Source organism: Acomys minous, assembly GCF_964271855.1.
Source record: "Acomys minous genome assembly, chromosome: 14".
Lineage (NCBI taxonomy): Eukaryota > Metazoa > Chordata > Mammalia > Rodentia > Muridae > Acomys > Acomys minous.
The window spans coordinates 42,266,251-42,288,203 of NC_140496.1; the positions used below are offsets into that span (position 1 = coordinate 42,266,251).

The 21,953-nt window shown below is 47.5% G+C and overlaps 1 long non-coding RNA gene and 1 pseudogene across 2 annotated transcripts; both read right to left on the bottom strand.

Moving 5' to 3' along the window:
* Window positions 1-1,206: 1,206 nt before the first annotated feature.
* Window positions 1,207-16,584, bottom strand: LOC311583116 (lysosomal alpha-mannosidase-like; annotated as a pseudogene). The gene is made up of 15 exons (XR_014783556.1): window positions 16,550-16,584; window positions 14,350-14,471; window positions 13,822-13,931; window positions 13,462-13,569; window positions 13,114-13,230; window positions 12,068-12,253; window positions 10,355-10,452; window positions 10,137-10,254; window positions 6,070-6,188; window positions 5,880-5,981; window positions 5,675-5,762; window positions 5,490-5,570; window positions 2,032-2,260; window positions 1,617-1,772; window positions 1,207-1,530 (listed from the first exon to the last, which is right to left on the bottom strand). The product of XR_014783556.1 is annotated as a lysosomal alpha-mannosidase-like (transcript).
* Window positions 16,585-17,025: 441 nt separating this feature from the next.
* On the bottom strand, window positions 17,026-21,103 carry LOC311583194. Its single transcript, XR_014774402.1, has 3 exons — window positions 20,289-21,103; window positions 20,038-20,176; window positions 17,026-17,178 (listed from the first exon to the last, which is right to left on the bottom strand). It is a non-coding gene; the product is annotated as an uncharacterized lncRNA (long non-coding RNA).
* Window positions 21,104-21,953: the final 850 nt, after the last annotated feature.

The window sequence follows — 21,953 nt, forward strand, 5'->3', positions numbered from 1 at the left end:
ACTAAAATCTCAGACAGCACTAGGTTCCGCCTCCGAAGGATTACCCAGGGGCTCTTCAAGTTGAAAAAAGGAAGATTCTCAAGGGAGAGGAGGGATTGCTTCCCCTACTGGTGAGGAGCCTAAGGGTGGGACCTGCTTCCGTTCCACCACCTCCTCCAGGACCTCCCAGATCCCACACCTACATTTGACACAGAGGCTGGCTTAGGAAAGACCCAGGGTACAGCTGGTTTTCTGATACCATGTCCTGCCCAGCCCTACCAGCAGTGCTTCCTGAGACAGCTGTGTGACAGCCTGTGGGGACAAAGGACAGAAGTGAGAGGGAAGTGAGGAGTAAGATGTAGAGACCGTGAGGCTGCTGTGATGACGGCACTGAGGAGACACCTTCACACAGAGCCTTGGGTCAAGGCTGAGCGACAGTTCGCTGACCTCCCTAGATGGCACAGGCTATACTCCCGCCTCATATATAATGCACAGTCAGTTGGGAGAGGTGACACACACCTGTAATGACAGCACTGGGAAGGCAGAGGCAGGTAGATCTCTGTGAGTTCAAAGCCAGCCTGGTCTACAAAGTCCAGAACAGTCAGGGCTACACAAAGAAGCAATGTCTGGAAAAACACCAAATATAAAAAACAAAAGCATGGTCACTGCAGGACCTGAGTAGCCTTTTAATGGTTTTTTGAGAGAGGGTACAGAGAGAAAAGGGGAGGCCTGCCCATCCTGCTAGCAGGACTAGCTGAGTGCTGCCCGTTGAACTGAGGCCAGGAAGGTACAGATATCCATAGGCTGCAGAGTGACTGAGGTAGGGTCCAACTTAGAGAGAGCAGGGTTCAGCACAGGACCTGGTGATGGGAAGAGACAGAGGCCTGAACAAAACCATGCAGGCTGCACTTGCGACTCCTGCCCAGAACCACACAACAGACCTTTTTTTTTTTTTTTTAGCATGTCCTGCTATGTTAAAAGATTTCCCCAAAGATTTATTTATTTATTATGTATACCCTATTCTGTCTGAATATAACACCTGCAGTCCAGAAGAGGGCACCAGATTCCATTATAGATGGTTGTGACCCATCATGTGGTTGCTGGGAATTGAACTCAGGACCTTTAAAAGAGCTCTTAACCCCTGAGCCATCCCTCTAGCCTCCACACTCAGACTTTTAAACAACTTCCCTGTGCCTGAACGTCACCCAAGGTTCCCCAAACCCTCTCCAGCTCTGGCCATTGTTCTCTGATCCCCAAAGGTCACCTACACCACCCACTCACCCTTGAGACAAAAGCCCATGCCCCAAACTGCAGGTGCACCGCTGCTTTGCTGGACCCACTGCTCACTCCTAAGACCCTGTACTCCAGCTCTGCAGTGGCTTCTAAGGAAATTCCTCCCACTGCCCCTGAGCATCCAGCCCCCGGCAGGACGCCTGCCAGGTCCTCACCAGTTTCTGTCCTCCACTTGAGCCTGGAAGCCGTGGGCAGGGGCTGGTTAGCTGCCAGTGTGGTCTCCTGCAGGTGGGTGATGGTGAAGGCCCGGAACAGGTTCTGCGGGGAGTGGAAGGTTCCAGCTGAGCCAGCAAGCCCAGCCTTTGCCTGGCTCCAGCCTGTCATCTCAGCTCAACCCTCCTCACCTGCAAGTTCAAGGTTACAGGGGAGCTCAAGTTCTGACCAGAATCTTCTCCCACAGCGAACTGGTGCTCCAAGCGCAGCAGCAGCATCTTGGGGCCCCACCGGGCCAGTGTAAGGAGATGCACCTGGGGAGGTAGGTCCTGGAGAAGTCCTGAGAACTGCAGAAAGAAGGGGATGAGTGCAGGGCAGTGGTCCGAGGCTGACTGGCAGTCAGCGCTGACCTGCAGGAAATGAGGCTTGGTCCTGAGTGGGAAAGGACACTGAGCAGGGACACAGTACTGAAGCCAGCTGCTGACCACAGGGCAGCGCTCATCCTGAAGGGGAAATGCTGACACTGAGGAGGACCTCACTCCAGAAAGAGGGGCTTAGGGGGCGTCATCCAAGGTCTCCCTTTCTGCCAGCCTTGCTGTCTCTCACCTGCATTTTTGGTGCTGCCTGGGAGTCATATGCACTGCTACCACCCTGAGCCAGCACCAACTGAGGGGCCAGGACCTCCTTCTCAGCCAGCAGTCGGTGCCTTGCAGCCGCATCTCTGACAGAACTCAAAAGCACAAGGTGATGCCCTCGCACCCTCTTTCCACTCCCTGCTTCTATCAGGGCCTCATCCACACCTCGTGCATCATCTGCCAGCAGCCGTCGGTTGCACCTGTGAGGAGCGGCCAGCAAAGAGTGAGGAACTAGCAAGTGATCCCAGTTCAGAAATTGGGCACACACTTGCAGGAATTCCAACACACACTAAAGATGAGGTCAACAATGACGACTGAGGTGAGGGGCTGCCAGGGACCCCAAGAGAAGTCAGGCCCAATGGACAACAGCCCAAGACTAAGGAAGGGAAATGCCTACCAAGAGGATCCTAACTGGATAGCTCGAGTCCTTATTAGGGACTGGATAAGAGGGCCTACCTAGGAACCCCACCGTGGCTATTGTTTTCCTAATTGACCCTCGAAGGGAGAAGGGACCGCCCTTTACATATGACTGGGAAGGTGGGGGAGAGAAAAACAAGAGATAGAAGGAGAGAAGAAGAAGGCGCGGAGAGAGAGGAAAGGACCGGACCAGCTCGTGGGACTGAGACACCTAAGGACCCGTCCTGCCGAACGGATTCCAGGAGGTTTTAATCTTCTGTCCCTTTAACCTTTTTTTCCTTCTTGTATATGCTAGTTGGGTTGTATAATAAAGTTTAATTGTTAATAAACTGAGCCAACATCTGGCGCCCAACGTGGGGCTCGAACCCACGACCCTGAGATTAAGAGTCTCATGCTATTGGGGCAACCAATATTCTTCAAGGACTTGGAAAGTATGAAATGGAAACCTGCAGTAGTTTTGAGATGGGGTCGTGGGTATGCGTATGTTTCCACAGGGAGTGAAAATATATGGCTACCAACTAAACTTATAAAGATTAGATCTGACCATATAACAAGTGAATCTTAAGAGCTACCTGGTTCTTAACAGCTTGACATTGTTCCTTACAGCTTGGAGAACTAATGCCCTCTTCTGTCCTATTGGTGTATATGCAGGTAGAGCCCTGTATTTGCAAAAAGCAGGACAATGCTGAAAACAGCAGGCAGCATGGGTGATTTAACCCCAAAAGCATGCCTCTGGCACCTCGAGCAAGATGCCTCAAATGATGTTCCCTTGAAAATTATATATGTACTAACATACCTGTACTAATGATTTATAAAGTCTGCTTACTTTCAGAGCAAAAAACAGGACAATTATGAAGATTGAACTTCTGCCTCTGGCACTACTACTTCTTCCAGAAATTGCATGCATATTAACAATAAATCAGCTAGCCGAAAGGATCGATCCCAAAAGGACTGGACAAAAAACAGCTAGCTTTTCCAGCGCTTGGCCAATATATTATTTTTCTTGGGTACCCGAAAAATATTTTTCTCTTAAACAGCATCAAGTAATTTTGAGAACACGACGCCCCCATTCCCAGTAGGTGGGATGTGTGTTTTTGGTGGGTTACCAATGCTCATCTTTGCCTAACGGGGTTATTTACAATTAATAAAAGTTCATTTGGGGATTTCTTTCTTCTATCTTTCTTTCTCTCTTACTTTCTATCCCTTTTAATATTAAGAAAAAGGGGGGAAGGAAGGGAGGATACAGGATTGTAGAATAAAAGGTAGATTATTGAATCTACTAACTTAAAAAATTCTACATTGGTATTGTAGATTGATGGAAATTTAAGACTTCTGATTGACGGAAATTTAAGACTTCAACTTTTGCTTCACATTGATATGAAGTTAAATTGTATATTCCATTCATTTTTGCCTTATGTATTGTATGTTATATGTTGGCAAAATATTGTATATTGTATGTTAGAAATTTACGTTCTTTTTGTTCAATGTTTATTTGATGTATTATTTGTACCACTAATGTCTTATAAAAAACTGTTTGGAATCATCGGGGATAAAAGTTGGTATTTAGTTACGTAGAAATCCTATTAGATACTCACTTTGTTATAGAGCAGGTTTGTTTAATAGCTTGTCTATGTCTTCAAAGGAATAGATTGATAACTGTAAGAATAGATAGATTTGCTCTTCAAACTCTTCAGAGATCCACAGAATATGGCATTTAATGATGAGGGCTTTCCTGACAGAGAGAGACATCCGCTCCTGGCCGCCTCTCCATTTGCATCATTGAAGATGGGGGCTTCAAGAGACGCTGGTGACAGAATGGTCACTAGACAGAAAAACTGCTCTGCTACTGCTCTTATCTCTACGGCTGATGACAGGCTGACTGTCTACAACGATCAACAATGATGCTGGAAAGATGACTGTCCAGCTTTAAAGAAAATAGATGGACCAGACCGTCGGATTTTCTGCTTCAAAAAGCAGTTCGTTGGATGTTTTGGGCCGAAAGGCTGAAGACTGATTGCCCCAATGAAGGAGAGAATTCGGTGACTATCCAGGCAGTCTGCTCTCTCTGTACTCTGCAACTTGGAAGTTGCCTGCCAGCACTTCCTTTATTAGATAGATTTTCCTTCTTGGGTCTCTGATGGGATTAAAGACTAGATAGCCACAGTGTTACTAAAAGCTTTAGTAGATTAATAATTACAATTTCTCATGAAAGAAAAAAACTCTCTTTGGTAGGATAGTGGTATACTTTCCCTTAGGTTAACAAGTATAAAAGGACTTTGTTATGTTCTTGATTCCTGATGAGTATGTATATATGTATATATGTATATATGTATATATGTGTATATAGTTCTTAATTTTTTAGAGAGAAGGGTGAGGTGTGGGATAGATTAAGCTTTGTCCCAGGTGGAAGCAGTCTTGGCGGGCTTTACCCTTGGGGCACACCATGAATACCTTGTGAGAGACTGTTTGGAGCCTTCCTGGGCTTGGAATTCAGGAAGCCTACCTAGGAACCCCACCGTGGCTATTGTTTTCCTAATTGACCCTCAAAGGGAGAAGGGACCACCCTTTACATATGACTGGGAAGGTGGGGGAGAGAAAAACAAGAGATAGAAGGAGAGAAGAAGAAGGCGCGGAGAGAGAGGAAAGGACCGGACCAGCTCGTGGGACTGAGACACCTAAGGACCCGTCCTGCTGAACGGATTCCAGGAGGTTTTAATCTCCTGTCCATTTAACCTTTTTTTCCTTCTTGTATATGCTAGTTGGGTTGTATAATAAAGTTTAATTGTTAATAAACTGAGCCAACAAGAGGGGGAAAGTGGAACCTAGAAATATTACTAAGAATCCAGGGACATTGAAGCAGGCCTTTATCCCAGTGTAAGAAAGGGAGAGAAAGGGAAGAGGGTGGGACCAAGGCCACACACAGAAAACAGGTACCAACAAGAGCCTTCATGCATGGCCAGTTCTGGGTGGGCCCAATGGGAGAAACCCAGCTTGGAGGGGCTCCCCTCTCACCATGAGCTCCAATGAGCCATCCTGGAGACTGCTGCCCCCCTGGGAGCGGTCCGTCAGCACAGTCAGCTGCATGTGCCCATCCTAGATGAAGGGGTGATTGAGATTGTGGGGCCCTCCTGGGAGCCCACCCTGCCCCAGGTATCTGGGAGATGCTTCCTAGTCTGATGCAGAGGCAGGGCAAGTACCGTCATGTAAATTCGAGTGTTGACAGGATAGTAATTTCCAGCCACCGGTTCAGTCTGATTTAATCTCCAAGTGGGTCGATAGTCACGCCTGGAAAGAGGTGCAGTGTCATCACATTTGGGGTCCTGCTTCTTCTTCAGCCTCATCATCAAGTCCCATGGCACTGAAATCCACACACCACAAACTCCCTAGGATGCCCCTTCCCACCTCCTCTTCAGGATTTCGCGGCCGTTGCTGTCCGTGTAGAACTGTCCCTCCGTTTTCATCGGGGTGTGAAAGCGGCTGATGAGTTCCTTCCCCCAACCATCTCTGTACTCAGTGGAAAAGGCACCTTGTGAGTCCCTCCTGAACCCCACTCTGTGCTGCTCCCTACTCCGGAAAGCTTTATGCCACTTACTGCGCTGGGACTGGTCCCACTGTCCACTCCAGTTCCAAATGACGCTGCCCTGGGTACAGGCGAACCACTTGGTAACACCAGGCTGAAAAACTCTGATGCACCTCTTGCACCAAGGCTGTCTGTAGGCACACAGGATGGCTTGTGTCAGCAATGTCGAAAATGCCACATGGCAGCTGGCAGTGGGGGCTCACCCCTTTTAATTCCAACACTCAGGGAGGCAGAAGATGGAGGATGGATGTGAGTTTGAGGCCAGCCTGGTGTTCAAAAGGAGTGCAGAACAGCCAAGGCTTGACAGAGAAACCCTGTCTCGGGCAAGGGGGGGCCCATATGGTTATGAATTCCAAGAAGGGAGATTCCACTACCACCCTTCGCAGACTGACTCAGTGTGATGTTCTCAAGACTTCCTGTTTTCTTTTGTTTTGAGTGTAGGACACACAGGGACATCAATGGACAACTTGTTAGAATTGGTTCTCCTGCCCACCATTTGCATTCAAGGGACTGAACAAGGTGGTCAGGCATCATGGAAAGCACCTTTACCCACTGAGCCATCTCACCAGCTCCTCTCTCCAACCTGAAAATCCCACCTCTACCCCTTACCCTGCTTCTGGAGAACAGAGCCTGGCCAGTGCCATAATAAAGTAAATTTATTTTATTTTATTTTATTTTCAGATAAGCACCCAAGTACCTCAGGCTAACCTGAAACCCTGTAGGTACTCAAAACTGAAAACTGACCCTAAACTCCTGGGTCCACATAGCCCTTGACTGTGTCCATACACCCTCGCTACGCACCATTGCCCTGCCTTCCCTCCTTAGATTCTAGGATCCTAGAATCTAGATGGGATTCTAGGTTCACACATGTAGCCTTCTTTGTGGCTATCAGGAACTGTGTGGCCACAATCTGCCCCATGGAAAAGGATCAAGACAGCATGAACACTGGCCTTGACCGTTTCCCTCTCTTTGGCTCAAATTCAGATGCTGTGGCTTGAGCCTGGGTGTCGATCTTAGACCAGGAGTGGGGTGCACATTAGAGAGGTTAGAGGGACAAGAACAAGACAGAAGAAATGTTGGAAAAGAGAGGCCGTCAACTTCCCCTGATGCCCAGTCAGACTCTCTGTTTAAAGAAAAAAAAAGACTTTTCTTTCCTTCCTTCCTTCTTTCTTTCTTTCTTCCTTTCTTTCTATCCATCTATCTTTCTTTCTTTCTTCTTTTAGTTTGTTTTGATAGTTGTGGTGGTGCTAGAGTCTGGGTGTTTTGTTCTTTGAGATGGGTTCTCACTACATAGCTTAGGTCACCTCAAACTCAGAGATCTTCCTCCCTTGCCTCTTGTGCTAGAATTACAAGCATGCATCATCATGCATGGCCCAGAAGAAAACAGTCTCATCTGGCTGCAAGCACGGTTGATTTAGATAACTTTTACTGAAGACCAACCCATATTCTAATGGAGGTGTGTAGACATTTGCCTAAAGGGGAACCCCATCAAATATGCGCTCAGAACCCTGCATCTACTCCTTTTCCACCTTAGAAGGAATCATCAGAAAACCATCAGGGACCTCCTGAGATTCCAAGAGAAATTAAGTGTGAAGTATCAAATATCCACCACATAAAAATGTTATTGTAAACCTGGCTGTGCTGTCGCACACCTTTATTTCCAGGACTCAGGAGGAAGAGGCAGGTAGCTTCTATGATTCAAGGCCAGCCTGGTCTATAAAGTGAGTTTCAGGATGGGCAGGACTGTTAAACAACACAGAGAAACCCTGTTTCAAAAAACTAAAAGCCAAAATAATGCTTCCCTAACTATTTAACTGTTAAGAGGAGAATGTGCGTATAATAATGCTCAGTGACAGATCACACATCCTCCTGAGGATTATGGACCAATCAATGCATTTGCATTTACAGGCATCATATAGGTTACCAGATTATGGGGAAATGGACTTTCTAAAATTAGACCTGGGCCTGATGAGTCCTATCAAGATTTTATTTCCCATCTTTGACATGTGGCCAATTGCCTGACACTTGATGTGGAGGCATAAATGATTACTGTTAAACACCTGGAACATGAAAACACTAATGCTACATGACAGGCCTAAGGTTCTCTTTTTTTTTTAAAGAAGGTTAGAAATATGGATGATTACACACACCTCACCCGCCTGCATATCCTCACGGGTTAACTCTGGCTACAGCCCTCAAAAGCCAAACAGTGCCTCACCTATTGGCAGTCATTCATCAAAGGCTGTGTTTGTACTGTTTTCCTCAGGGTGCTGGAAAGCCAGTGTGGACACCTGAAAGACTGGCTCAGTCTCTGAAAGAAGGACACTGAGATTGCAGAGCATCTCCAGAGGCTACAGCTGAAGGAAGAGAACAGTGCAACACGGGTGTCCAGCATGAAGAAGGGAGCCTGCCTACCAGCAATGACCCAAGTGACAACCTAGACCCTGAGGGAGAGACACAGAAACCTCAGGGCAGGTGTGGCTGCCAAATCGCTCTTCTTTGCCGTGTTCTCTGCTCAGTCAATGCAGCCATTGCTGCTGAGACATTGGCTCATAGACCTGAGCAACCTGTTGACTTTGCTAACTGGGGAGGGAATAGTGGGGGAGGGAATAACGTTCCTGTAGTTGTCAATGACTCAGAAATCCTGAGAGCCTCCACTGCTAATCATGTTGACCCCAATCAGAGTCGTTCACATGATAATTTAGGTATTGATGCTCTCGTCTTCTGTAGTGAAATAGGAACCATTCAACATTCAGAGTTCAACAAGTTACCCTCTTCCACTGATGCACAAAACCTGGCAAAGAATTTTGGACATATTTTTCTGTCTCTAATTGGACTTCTAAACTATGGTCCATAGGAATGTCATTGGGGAGATTTTTCCTACTGATACTGGGAAGCATTATAATCTTGAGGTTAATGTCCTATTCCCCATCTACTGTAAGGATTGACTTGCACATCCTGAAATTGAAAAATATAAAAGGGAATAGGAAGGAACCATGGAGCTGGCATGGCCTGGCTGCCTAGGGAGGCATGCACCTTAGGTTTCTCAGGTTGGACTCCATGGCTCCCTGGACACAAAGTCCCTTCCATCCTGCGCTCCCTGGAAATCTTCATTGTATCCTGACAACTTCAACTGTATTGATCCTGGCATTTGCCATTAAATTCGGTTTCTGATAAAGTTATAAAATCTGTGATTTCGCTCAATAAAATTGTCACAGCTTCATTTGTACAGTGGCCCACCCAGCCTGGTATGTTTTAATCTACATATACATATCTGGGGACCTTCACCACAAGTTACACAGGTGATTACATGTGTGTGTGTGTGTGTGTGTGTGTGTGTGTGTGTGTGTGTGTGTGTGTGTATTTTAGAGACAAAGAGACAGAGACCTTACAAAGCCTAGGTCTTGAGCCTGGGCTGCTCTTCCCTCAGCTACCCAAGTGCTCCTGTCCTAGCTGCTCTCTTGTGCTGGTGTGGACCCAGAACTCAGGCCTTTCTGCATATACAAGGGATCTCAACTACAGGCCAAGAAACAAACCCACTTCCAAGACCTCGGTGAACTCTGACCTAGTGCACTTGCCATCCCATTCTCCTCATATTCCAAAGCTAGGAATGGATTTGAACATGTTGAGAGAGACATTTATGGTAGAGACTTTCATGCATCAGCAGCTGGAGCCTGGGGTCTTACTCCATATGCAAAGGAAGAGTAAAGCCAGGCACGGTGATGCACTCTTGTAGCCCTAGCACTCCAGAGGCTGAGGCAAGATCAAGAGTTGTGAAACCAGGCTGAGCTACACAGGAAAACTCTGTCGTGGACCAGAGACCTGGTTCAGGGGGTAAAGGCACTTCCTGCCTAGGCTGGTGACCCACATTCTATCCTAGGGACCCGTGTGGTAGATTCCTACAAACTGTCCTGTAACCTCCACTCATGTGCGTGCGTACACACACACACACACACACACACACACACACACCGAGTGTAATAGTCTCTAAACAAGCCTTACATGTGGCACATCCTGCTCCCCAACTCCACATTTGCTCTCCACGCCCAAAGCCCAGGCATGGTTGCTAGAACACAGACCTTCAGGACATGGATCTGAGCCCAACGGCTTACAGGCAATGGCTCAAGCTGGTTGGGTCGAAATATGTAGGCACCAGAGGCTTGATTACTCTCTTCATTTCCAGTGCTTGCATTGTACCTGGAACCAGAGAAAATGCGCATCAGGGAGGGGACCTCAGATCCATGCCAACCGCCCCAAGCCCTGTGGACCCTTCCCCGACATAGGAGCCCTTCCTCACCAAAAGAAGCCTTGGCTCACAGGGAGCGAGAGGTTCTGTTCCATGTTTTCAATCTTCTTTAGTAACCCTGTGCTAGAGTCAAACGTGGCCCGTATGTACTGCATGGGGAAAGGGAGCACAGATGTAAACCAGCGTCTCCTCAGCCTTCCTTGGCCTCAGCTCCCTCATCTCTCTGCTGCATGAGACCCAGTAAGCAAACACTCCTGTCACAGCTGCTTCAGTCAACTCTAGCCCCATCTGGCCACTCTCTGCACAGCGAGGCCTCGGGGACTAACTCAGCCCTTTGCGGACCCCCTTACTCTCCTACCCTGGCTGCTCACGCCACAGCAGCACAGGCCAACTACGGCACCCTGCATGGATCTCACTCCTCCTCTGCTCCAGGGTTTGACCAATGTGTCACCTGACCCATCAGCCAATCACCAGGACCCACAGGGCTTTAGTTCCACAGAGTCATTTTCATGCCCCAACAGTGACCACAGCATCGCCGCAGAGGTGGTGCTCGGCATGTGGGAAGCTCTGGGACTGAGGCTGAGCTCAATACAGATCTGGCACAGTGGGACATGCCTATAACCCAGCACACAAGAGCCAGAGGCAGGAAGAGCTGGATTTTATGTCATTCTGAACTTGCCGAGTTCACGGACAGCCTCTGCTCTGAGATCCTGGCCCAAACAAATAGAGAAAATATTGTTATTTCTTAAGAATCTGAAGAGAAGTTTAACCCAGCACTTGCGAGGTAGAGGCAGGCTGATCTCAGTGATTTGGGGGCCAGCAGGAATAGCAGAAGAGTCAAGGCTACATAGAGAAAGCCGGTCTCAAATAAACAGGAAGATAAAAAAAATTGAATAGTAACAATAAATATATCATAGTGATACTTGCATGGACATTAATTATCTTTATAAAAATATCGTCATATGACATTCTGGCATGTTTGCATGTGTATATGATTGTGTGTGTACATTCTTGTTCATGCATGTGAGGGCAGAGGCTGAGCTGACAAGGTGTCAATGGTTTTCTACCAAAGCATTATTATTCATTTATTTATTTATTTATCATTTTTTATGTTTTTCACTGCTCTCTAATCCCACCAGTGTCATTTAAAGAAACAAACTGGGCACACATGGTGACACATGCCTTTATTCCCACCACTAGGGAAGCAGAGGCGGAAGATTACAGTGAGTTTGAAGGCAACCTGGACTGGAAAACAAGTCCAGAACAGCTAAGGCTGCACAGAAAAACCCTATTTCGAAAACCCAAAACACACACACACACACACACACACACACACACACACACACAAAGCCTATAACACCCCATAGAAAACTTATTTCCACCTCCCCTAGTGAGAACAGAAACCTTCCTTCCCCAGTGCATGAGCCTCGCCCTAAGACTCTAGCTGGCCATGAAAGACCTGGCAGCTCTGATCTCAAGATTCCTCTGTTCCCGACAGGAAGCTGACAGCCACATCTGGGGATGACCCTGGATATTAGCAGGAGCAGAAGGACACGCACCTACATCAATCTCATGGTGACAGGATTTACACGACTGCTTAGAAAGGAAATTGAGCCTCACAGGTCACCCTCCTCACTAGAGAACACATACTCGGGAGAGATGAGGGGAAACCAAGGATCCAGAACCTCCTGACTCAGATTCCAATACTTCTACAACACTGTCATTGGCACAGAGGCAAGGAGAGGAGAGCAGGTACAATCTCACCTCGTTTTCAATGGATAAGACCTGGGACTTGGGTTTCCTGAGCCTGGCTGTGAGGCTGTGCGTCTGGGACTTAGGGCCTGTCATTTTGGTCACAGAGTAGATGCTGAAGCCAAGAGCAGGCACCGAGGCCGAGAACAGTAGCTCCCACTCGTACATCTTACTGTAAGAGTTGGGAATCAGCACCACCTTGAGTGAGAGAGGACAGGATGCTCATCAGGGTCAAGAAGACACAAAGAAACCAGCATGGGTGACAACACCACCCTCAGAGGGCAAGCAATAGATGGGAGAAAACCTGGCTGTGATGGGGAGAGACGGAAGAGCATTTGTCAGCACAACCTGTACCTCCATGAAGGGAGAGGAAATAGGAGGAAAGAGGAGGAGAAGAGAAGAGAGGAGAGAGAGGAGGAAGGTGCAGCTACACACGGAAGCGAGGAGTCAGCAAACAGAGAAAGAGGTGGATGAGAGGTCAGAAGAGGAGACCTCCTGGGGAGAAGGGTCCGTCCATAACCAGAAAATCTGATGCGGAACAGTGAGGTGACCCAAACCTGCGATCTTAACAAGCAGGGGATTAAGGCAGGAAGATCACAAATGGGAGGCTATCGGGGTTACACAGTGAGAGCCTGTCTGAGGGAAGAAACAGGAGAGGGTCAGGAGGGAAGGAGCGAGGGACAGAGGGAGGAAGGAAAGAACTAGGGAATGAAGGAAGAGAGGGAGAGAGGAAGGAAGGAAGGAAGGAAGGACAGAGGGAAGAAAAAAGGAATGGAAGTAAGAAAGGAAAAAATAAAGGGAAGGAAGAAGGAAGGAAGAGAGGGAGAGAAAGGAAGGAAGGAAGGAAGGAAAGGAAAAGAAGGAAGGGACAGAGGGAGGGAGGGAAAGAAATCCCAGGGGACGATTCCAAGTTGGCTCTACTGGGAGAGAGATGTTCCCCAGGAGGCTGCGATTCAGAACAGAGCTGGGAGACAAACAGACAAGGAAGAAACACATGGGCGCATCCAGACGGCCTGGGGAAAATGGACTGGGAAGGGACCATTGCATGTGCAGCTCACATTGCTGGGCACTGTGTGGCCTTCAGGGTCCTTCACGATGAACTCGCCTCTGGTGACTGGCAGCCGAACCATCTGAGACACCTTCCGCCCCAGGGGGTTGTAAACAGTCACCTGGAACTACATCAGAAGCCCTAGTCACAGCACAGCTGCCACCCCAGCCCTTAGCAGTGCAGCTGCCCACACAGCCTGGCCTTCCAGGGCAAGCCTTGCCTCCAGGAATCAACTCCCTATACCAGCCTCCTGCACCCACAATGCCCTCCAAAAATACAGGAGGCAACCACTCCATCCCCTTCACTGCAGACTTCACAGTCTGGGGTCCTGTCCCTTCTGCTCCCAGCCCCAACTCACGTGACCTGACTGCTGGCTGACTGGACAGATGCTGATGTTGAGCTCGCGGCAGAATGAGAAGTTCTGTTTGTAATTGCTCAGCCGTGCCAGGGCGTTGCTCACCAGAACCTGGTAAGGATCACCAAAAGACCTGCACCAAGGTCTGCAGCCCTGGCAGTCTGGGTGAGCCCATAATAGACCCTGCCCCCTACCTATAACCAGTCCCCTTTTTCCAAGAATAGACCCCTCCTCACTCTTGGCTTCCCCTCAAAGCCCATATGAGTGTTTTGTCCCCTACACACACACACACACACACACACACACACACACACATACACACACACACACACACGTGGGCATTTCTACCCTTGCCCCTCACACCTCACAGGGTCCCCATCCTGCTGCCAGCTGCCGGGCGTAGTCATCTGCAACATTCTGTTTTGAAGTGCCAGTGACGGCATCGTGGTGCTGGAGCACAGCCACTGCCTCCTCTGCCAAGAGAATGCCAGTCAGTTGCCTCCTCACACAATGCTGAGCCCACCACCAAGCAAGCACACACAAACGGTCCGGTGCTGGGGAGCAGTGCCCTTGGGAGAATTAAGAACAGCTGTGGGGGCTGGAGCGATGGCCTGGCAGCTAAGGGCACTGGCTGACTTTTCAAAGCACCAGGGTTTGACTGGGGACACAACATGGTAGCTCACAGCCATCTGTACTTCGTGTCTTACAACAACATAAGTTCTTCAAAAGGAAACGCAAAGTGTAGGGATGGAGATCAGTGGTCAGACGTATAGTGCTGTCTGGCTTTGAAGAAGTCTAGGGTTCGATCCCAGGCACCACCAAAAGTAAAGTGGGCCCTAGAGATGGTTTTGGTCTCTGGCTTCAATCCCAGGGTCCACAGATGACACTTACTAAGGGGAGCGCTGTCTCCTGAGCCATAGGGTCCCATGGTGGCTGCAGGACCTGCCAGTGCTTCTAGCTGGCTGCACACCTGAGGAGAAAGACATGTGCTGGGCAGGGCTCCTCTGGGCCTCCTGCAATCTCAGTGTCCTTCTTTCAGAGACTGAGCCAGTCTTTCAGGTGTCCACACTGGCTTTCCAGCACCCTGAGGAAACACAACAAACAAAGCCTGAGCTTCAGGGAATTTCTGGATCTGGGCCACTCAACTGCCTGATAATATCTTTCCAAAGGCCTGAGACCCTGAGTTTGAAAACAGGGTTGCTCAGTGTGACAGCCCTGGCTGTCCTGGAACTGGCTGTGTAGACCAGGCTGCCCTTGAACTTACAGAGGGAGAGCCTCTTGCCTCTGCCTGCCATGTGCTGGCATTTAAACTGTGCTCCACCATGTCAGGCTTATTTTGTTGAGTCTTAGTAGCTTGTTCCTGACATCTTTCTGAATAACTATCTTCCACAGTAAATCTTCCCCCCTGAGACACAAGCTTTTGCCCAGACCCTCCCTTCAGAGGGAGGAAGAAGTTGCCCATAAATAGAAGGAAGTGGACACAATGCCAAGGGGGCAGTTGGTCCATGCTGAGCACAAGCCTGCCTAAGATCCTTAAGAGTCTTAAATGAAGTGGGTTTATAGCTTCTGACTGTTTGCCCAGGTGATTAGGATCCAGCCTTTCACTCACAGGAAACGAGACGATTCTTTGGTGTCTTTCTTTATGTTCAGGCTGACTACAGGTCTCTTGGCTGGGAGACCTGTGCTGTGGCTTAAAGGGAGTTAATTCTGTCTTGGGGAAAAGCACTCCCCATCAACCTCAGAAAGAAGTGAAGGCCAGCATCAGGGCGGGAGGGGGCTCTCTATGCTCTCAGGACCTGCACCTGGTGGATAGGGTTGAGGAGTGAGGACACTGGAGCTGGAGGTGGCAGAGCAAAGCCAGCACAGGGAGGAGGAAACCCTCCACCTCCTCACAGAGACACTGCAGAATTTAGGCTCTAAATTTTCTTCTATTCCCAGTGTTAGGTCTGCCTTTTACTGATCACTTTCCTTTTATTGGTGACCCTGTGGTTTTTATCTACTACTGCTTTAATTTCTTCCCAAGCTGAAGAGCATCATTAGGAGATTTTCTGGTCCTCTTGCATCTCATTCTCCCTGCTTTGTTCCTCCTAGCTGGGACCAAGTCTGGGATCCTAAGAAGATCCCCAGAAGGAAAGAAGGCGAGAGCTCATCATGAATTCCAGGAGTCCATCACCTGGTGGTGGCTGCTGTAACTCCTCCCCCAGTAACAAAGTGTTCAGATCAGGAGAGAAGTGTTTCTCCTTCGACCCCGAGTGTCCCATCATTTTTACCTCCAATGAGTGCACCTGTCTTATTATACTTGTGTGCACATGATTCCCACGGTTTCTCTTCCTTAACGTTTTTCTCCTTTTCTTTTTTGTCTGTCTTCCTTCCTTCCTTCTCCCTTCCTACCTTCCTTCCTTTTTTCCTTCCATCCCCACATTTCAGGTCCATCTTCAGGAGCTGCCTGTAGGCACCTGTGCTAACTTTCTGTGACAAGGTCACCTGAGAGAGTTGAGAGGAATAAATCAGGGCAGGTTGGAGGGGCCACAGCACAACTGCGGCTGTGACAGTCTTACTGAGAACAGTTACACTTTGTACACCTTTATCAACAATGGACTACAGTGGCAGTTGTCAGGATCCACACAGTTGTGGTTGTCAGAATACAGTGAGGTTTCAAGCTGCACAGGACACACGGGACAAATGTCTAAGACCCTTTGTCCTGTGAAGCATCCACGCTTCACTGACTTCCAAGAACTCACAGGGAAACAGAAGGTGACATGAGCACTTCACTGCCTGAGGGAGCAAGTTGGAATGGAAGGTACACTGTGTCTCTGGAGGGACTGACCATACTCAGAAAAACCTTACGACACATGCCTCTCTAGGCAGCTTGTCAGGCCAACTCTGTGGTTCACCAAACACATGCATACATGAAGGCGCATGCACATGTGCTAGCATAGACACAGGAATAGCAAACAGAATATTTATTTTTTTGTTTGTTTGCTTGCTTGTTTTTTGTGACTGATTCTCCGTGTAGCTTTGGCTGTCCAAGAACTCACTCTGAAGACCAGGCTGGTCTTGACCTCACAGAGAGCTACCAGCCTCTGCCTACTGAGCGTTGGGAATGAGGGTGTGCGCTACTACCATCAGGCTCTCAATAACATTTTTATGTGGGGGGATATTTGATACTTCACACTTAATTGTTCTTGGAATCTCAGGAGGCCCCTGATGGTTTTCTGATGTTTTCTTCTAAGGTGGAAAAGGAGTAGATGCAGGGTTCTGAGGGCGTATTTGATGGGGTTCCCCTTTAGGCAAATGTCTACACACCTCTATTAGAATATGGGTTGGTCTTCGGTAAAAATTATCTAAATCAACCGCGCTTGCAGCCGCATGAGATTCTCTTCTTCTGGGCCATGCATGATGATGCATGCTTTTAATCCCAGCACAAGAGGCAAGAGAGGAAGATCTCTGAGTTTGAGATCAGCTAAAGCTACGTAGTGAGAACCCATTTCAAAGAACAAAACACCCAGTCTCTGGCACCACTGCAATTACCAAAACAAACTAAAAGAAGAAAGAAAGAAAGAATGCTGGCAGTGGAGTCAGGGTCCTCCATGACAGGGAGGCTGATCATGGGGACTGAGTGATGGGAAGGTCATGGGTAGCATTCCTCTGCTGCGGGTGGTGGTGGTGGTGGTTCAGGCCTTCGTTCCCAGCACTCAGGAGGCAGGGGCAGGCAGGTCTCTGTGAGTTTAAGGCCAGAATGTCTACAGAGTGAGTTCAACCATTCCAGGGCTACCTGAGAAACCCTGCCTCAAAACAAAACCACACCAAAACAACATTGCTTTGTTGAATACAGTCTTACCCCAGGCAGGACAGCATTAGACACCACACAATCCCAAGGCTCCTCTGGAAGCTGAGATCATCTTTTCAGTTCAGACTGCCTATGGAGGGGCACTGGCTCTGACCAGGCAGCATCTCTCAGTCCAGGTCCTGTTCCCTGTCAGAGGATGACTACATTTGTCCCTGGTGCAGGGAGGCCATAGGCTCGGCACCAGATCCCCCTGGATGTTCAAGGCCAAATTCAAGGAAGGTACGCTGGGCATGGTGGCGCAGGCCTTTAATCCCAGCACTCAGGAGGCAAGGCAGGCAGATTGCTGTGAGTTTGAGGTCAGCCTTGTCTATGAAGTGACTCCAGGACAGCCTAGGCTACACAGAGAAGCCCTGTCTCGGATAAAGAAATAAGAAAATAACCCAAATATCAATAAATGAATAAAGAAGCACGAAATTATAGGAATCTGATAGCTTGGGCTGGTTCTTCAGTGACGTCCTCTGATGGTTCCTGCAATTCCAAGTAGAGAGACCTGTGGGATCTGTGCTGGCTCCCTCACGTGGGCAGCCTTCTTCACCTGCTGCAAATCCTCTGTGCTTCCTGAGAATTTCTCTACACGTGACAGTCTCTGTCCTTGGTCCTGTATTGCAGGCAGGTCCCTTTGATTCAGCTCTTTTATTTATTTATTTTTATATATTTTTTCAGTCAGAAAAGGAATATTGCATTTTTATTAACTACTACTTTAAGTAGAACAAAGTAAAGACACAGTTAACAGTTTTGGTTCATTTATACACTACATTAAATAAGTTATGCACAGAGTTAAGTAACAAAAGTTCCTATTGAGTCAGATGATAAAGCACAGAAAAACCAGACACAAATGCGGCCTGCAGGTGATTTCACATTCATCTCCTATATCTCTTCAAACCATGCTTGCAGGCGTGGCTTTCTATTCATGTACATTATTGGTTTTCTGTATGGATGGAACTTGGAAAGCCACAGAAGTGGAGCGAAGGCCTCATATTAAACAGTCCTTTCAGCCGTTCACTGAACATGACTCATAATATATCCTATGTAAAAAAGAATATATTATTAATTATTAATATATATTCTGTTTTCCTTTTTTTTCTTTTCTTTTTTCCCAGTGAGGTTTTCTCTGTTTAGCCATGGTTTTCCTTACTCAGGATACCAAGCTGGTCTTGAACTCACAGAGATCCACCTGCCTCTGCCTCCTAAGTGCTGAGATTGAGGGAGAGTGCCACTCCAGCCCAGCTTATATGGATTTTGATTTTGTTTGTTTGTTTGTTTATCTGTTCTTCTTTTTGTCTTTGTGGGTTTTTTTTTTACATACTATTCCCCTGTGTAACAACTGTTGCTGTCCTAGAAGCTGGCTCCGGAGACCAGTCTGGCTTTGAATCCATTACATTTCTTTAATCTTTCTTTCTTTCTTTCTTTCTTTCTTTCTTTCTTTCTTTCTTTGTTTTTCGAGACAAGGCCTCTCTCTGTAGCCTTGGCTGTCCTGGACTTGCTTTGTAGAGCAGGCTGGTCTTGGACTCACAGTGAATTACCTGCCTCTGCCTAATTGAGTGCTGGGGATCAAAGTCCTGGGCCAGGGTGATTTTAATTCTGTTTTCAAGTTTAAAAAAAATTTTTTTTGAGAATAGTCTCATTGTGTAAGTCTGACTGGCCTCGTATTCACTACATAGACAAGGCTAGCTGTGAACTTATAATGGCTCTTCCTGCTTTTAATTTACAATGATGGTCCTGTGTCTGCCTCTGCCTTCAAAGTGCTGGTGTTACAGGTGTGCACTCATGTGGTGGTTTGATTAAGTTTGGCCCTTACAGATTCGTGGGTTTGTATGCTTGGCCATAGGGAGTGGTCCTATCAGGAGCTGTGGCCTTGTTGGAGGGAGAGTATCACTGTGTAGGGGGCTTTGAGTTCTCTTGGAGGAAAGTCTCCTCCTGGATGCCTTCAGATTAGGATGCAGAACTCTTGGCTCCTCCAGCACCATGTCTGCCTGCATGATGCCATGCTCCCACTGCGATGAGGATGGACCACACCTGTGAAACTGGAAGGAAGCCCTAATGAAATGTTTTCCTACACAAGGGTGGGCTTGGTCATGCTGTCTCTACACAGTAACAAAACTCTAAAGCAACCACCAGTTCCAATAAAAAGTGATGTGTTCAACATTTGTGTCATTTAAATACTTTGGATAAAAAGCTTAAAGAAAACCTTCTATGAGGTTTTTTTTTTTTTTGGTTGCCATCTTAAAAAAATGGTGTCCATGTAATATGTTGTAAGATCCTGCCTTCCTTAGTGTGGAAACTCACCTTATATTTTTCTCCTGGAACCTGCACTAATATGTAACCCTCTAGTCTCCCAATTCAGTACCTAAAGCATAAAACCAGAAAAATCGTGGTAAACTCTTAGAAATATCAAACGTCTTTATAAGTTTTCTGTCTGAAAGGGGCTCCTAATGCCTGGTTTACATCAATGCCAACAAATTTTCACATTCTAATGTTTCAGATTGTGATAGTGAGCAAGAAATCACTGTCACTAGGCTTGGTGGCATGGGCCTTTAATCCCAGCATTGTGGAGGGAGAGGCTGGCAGATCTTTGAAAGTTCGAGGCCTGCTTGATCGAATCACATCACGAGTTCTAGTCCAGCCAGGGCTACCTAGTGAGACCTTGTCTCAACCAAAGGACAACCCCAACAAAGAAACTTTCCACTGTCAGGTCATTAGGTAAGTGAAGGAAATGGCATGGTCCTTACCCACAGAGGCCAGGTTCCTCAAAGTTTCCCACATCACATCTCTGGAGAGTTCCTGCTGTGAAGGATGCAGCTGATGCCACTCTTCCTGAGTGAAACTCACACACACTTCCTCAAAGGTCACTGACTTGTGGAGGAATGCCTAGAGTGGATGTAGCAACTGTCAATCAAATGCTGTTTAGCCAATCAACTGGACAGAGGGACAGGAAGTGGAAGGCGGGACCTCCTGGAGAGGGGAAGGAACCAAGACTGACCTTTGAAGGGGGAGAGTTGACCGTTGACAGATGACTGGGAGCTGGAGGAGGGAAGTGGCTGGAGAAGTACCAGATTGGCAAATGCTTGGGATGGATGTAGCTTATGAGGATTAGCATGGTTTACTTTAGTTCTGCCCAGCATAGTGCTTGCAGCTTTGGAGTAAGTTTCAGTCTCTTGGTGTCTTCCTAGGCCAAACAGATACCTCCCTAAGAGATAACCTAAATATTAACATATAGCCTGCTATGGCTCCTCTGCAAGTCCCAATGGCAAAAGGCTCCTGGATGCTTTTTGGTTTATTTTTGGCTTTTGCTGTTCAGGGAGAAAGGCAGACCTCTGAGAGATGCCAGGCTAAGTTACCAACAATAAGAAGGGAAGAAGGTACCAAACTCTTCTCCATAGAGTTGCTAGTGGCTGAAATGTAGAACTTCTTAGCTGCAAGGTGTTTGTCAGCTCTCTCTGGGAAGGATCCACCTATGCAAATGAGCAATAACTAAATTCAAAACAATGGTGGACAGGGCTCCACCTACTGAAGCCTAAGTTGGTGCAACTGACCCAAGACTTAGAATGTTTTTGTTAGCTCTTGAATATTACTTGAGATTTTGGTAGATTTTGACTGGAATTGAGATGAAATATTCGGGCCGGGCGGTGGCGGCACACACCTTTAATCATAACACAATGGAGGAAAAGACAGGTGGCTCTGGATGAGTTTTAAACCAGCCTGGTCTCCACAGGGTGTGGCCCCGGCTGATAAGTTACTTTCAAAAACAGCCTAGGATTGAAATGGACACATTTTTCCTCAACAGCCATGCAAACTGCACGCCTCCCTCATTGGAAAGCCTTTGTGTGCTGAGTTGAGGTGTCACTGCTCTGGCAGCCCGCTAATCCCTCTAAATGTGAGCTGCTTTCACGGGGGACAGGAGGCAGTCACACCAGATACAAAAAGCCAGAGAGGACCTACAGGTGACAAAGTCCCCAAAACTCACAGGGTAAAATTCCTAGACTTAAAAGGGTAACCTTAATTCCGTTTCTTTTCTCCGGGCAACTGGCCTGTCTCTAAATCGGGATACATTTTCTTGGGAGACAGGGAGTGGCCTGGCCTATACACCGGGCACCACAGAGCCTAGAGAAGGACATGAAGAACTAGACAATCTTATTTTTTTTTAATTTCAACTAAATAATGATTGTATGTTCTTTGGTCATGGTAATATTATACTTCCTCTTTGAAAGAGGTCAAATGAGACAGAGCTGGATGAAAGGAAGACTGTGAACTTAAGTCAGTCTATCCATACAAGAATTCAAACTACAGACGCAGCTTTGATTGTTGTGTGCATCCTGCACACCTCGTGCACTTATAGAGTTAGAACTGTATAATGCTTGTGACAAATTATGTAATTTCAGAGGAGAAGTGCCAGACACTGACGCTGGATCAGACCTGACCGGATTCATCCTCCAGCATCATGAGATGCTGACGTCCCGCATTCTTCATGTTCCAGCCACAAGTGCTTCAGTTGCTGTTGTCATCAGAACAGAACAGCCCCCAGGACAGCTTGGAAGAAAGCTCCTGATTCCAATTGGTCCAGCATTTCAGACCGTCCCACACAGGACTTTTATTAAGCCTGAATTTCTCAATATTTAGAGACTGGACCACAAATGCTATCTCTAGG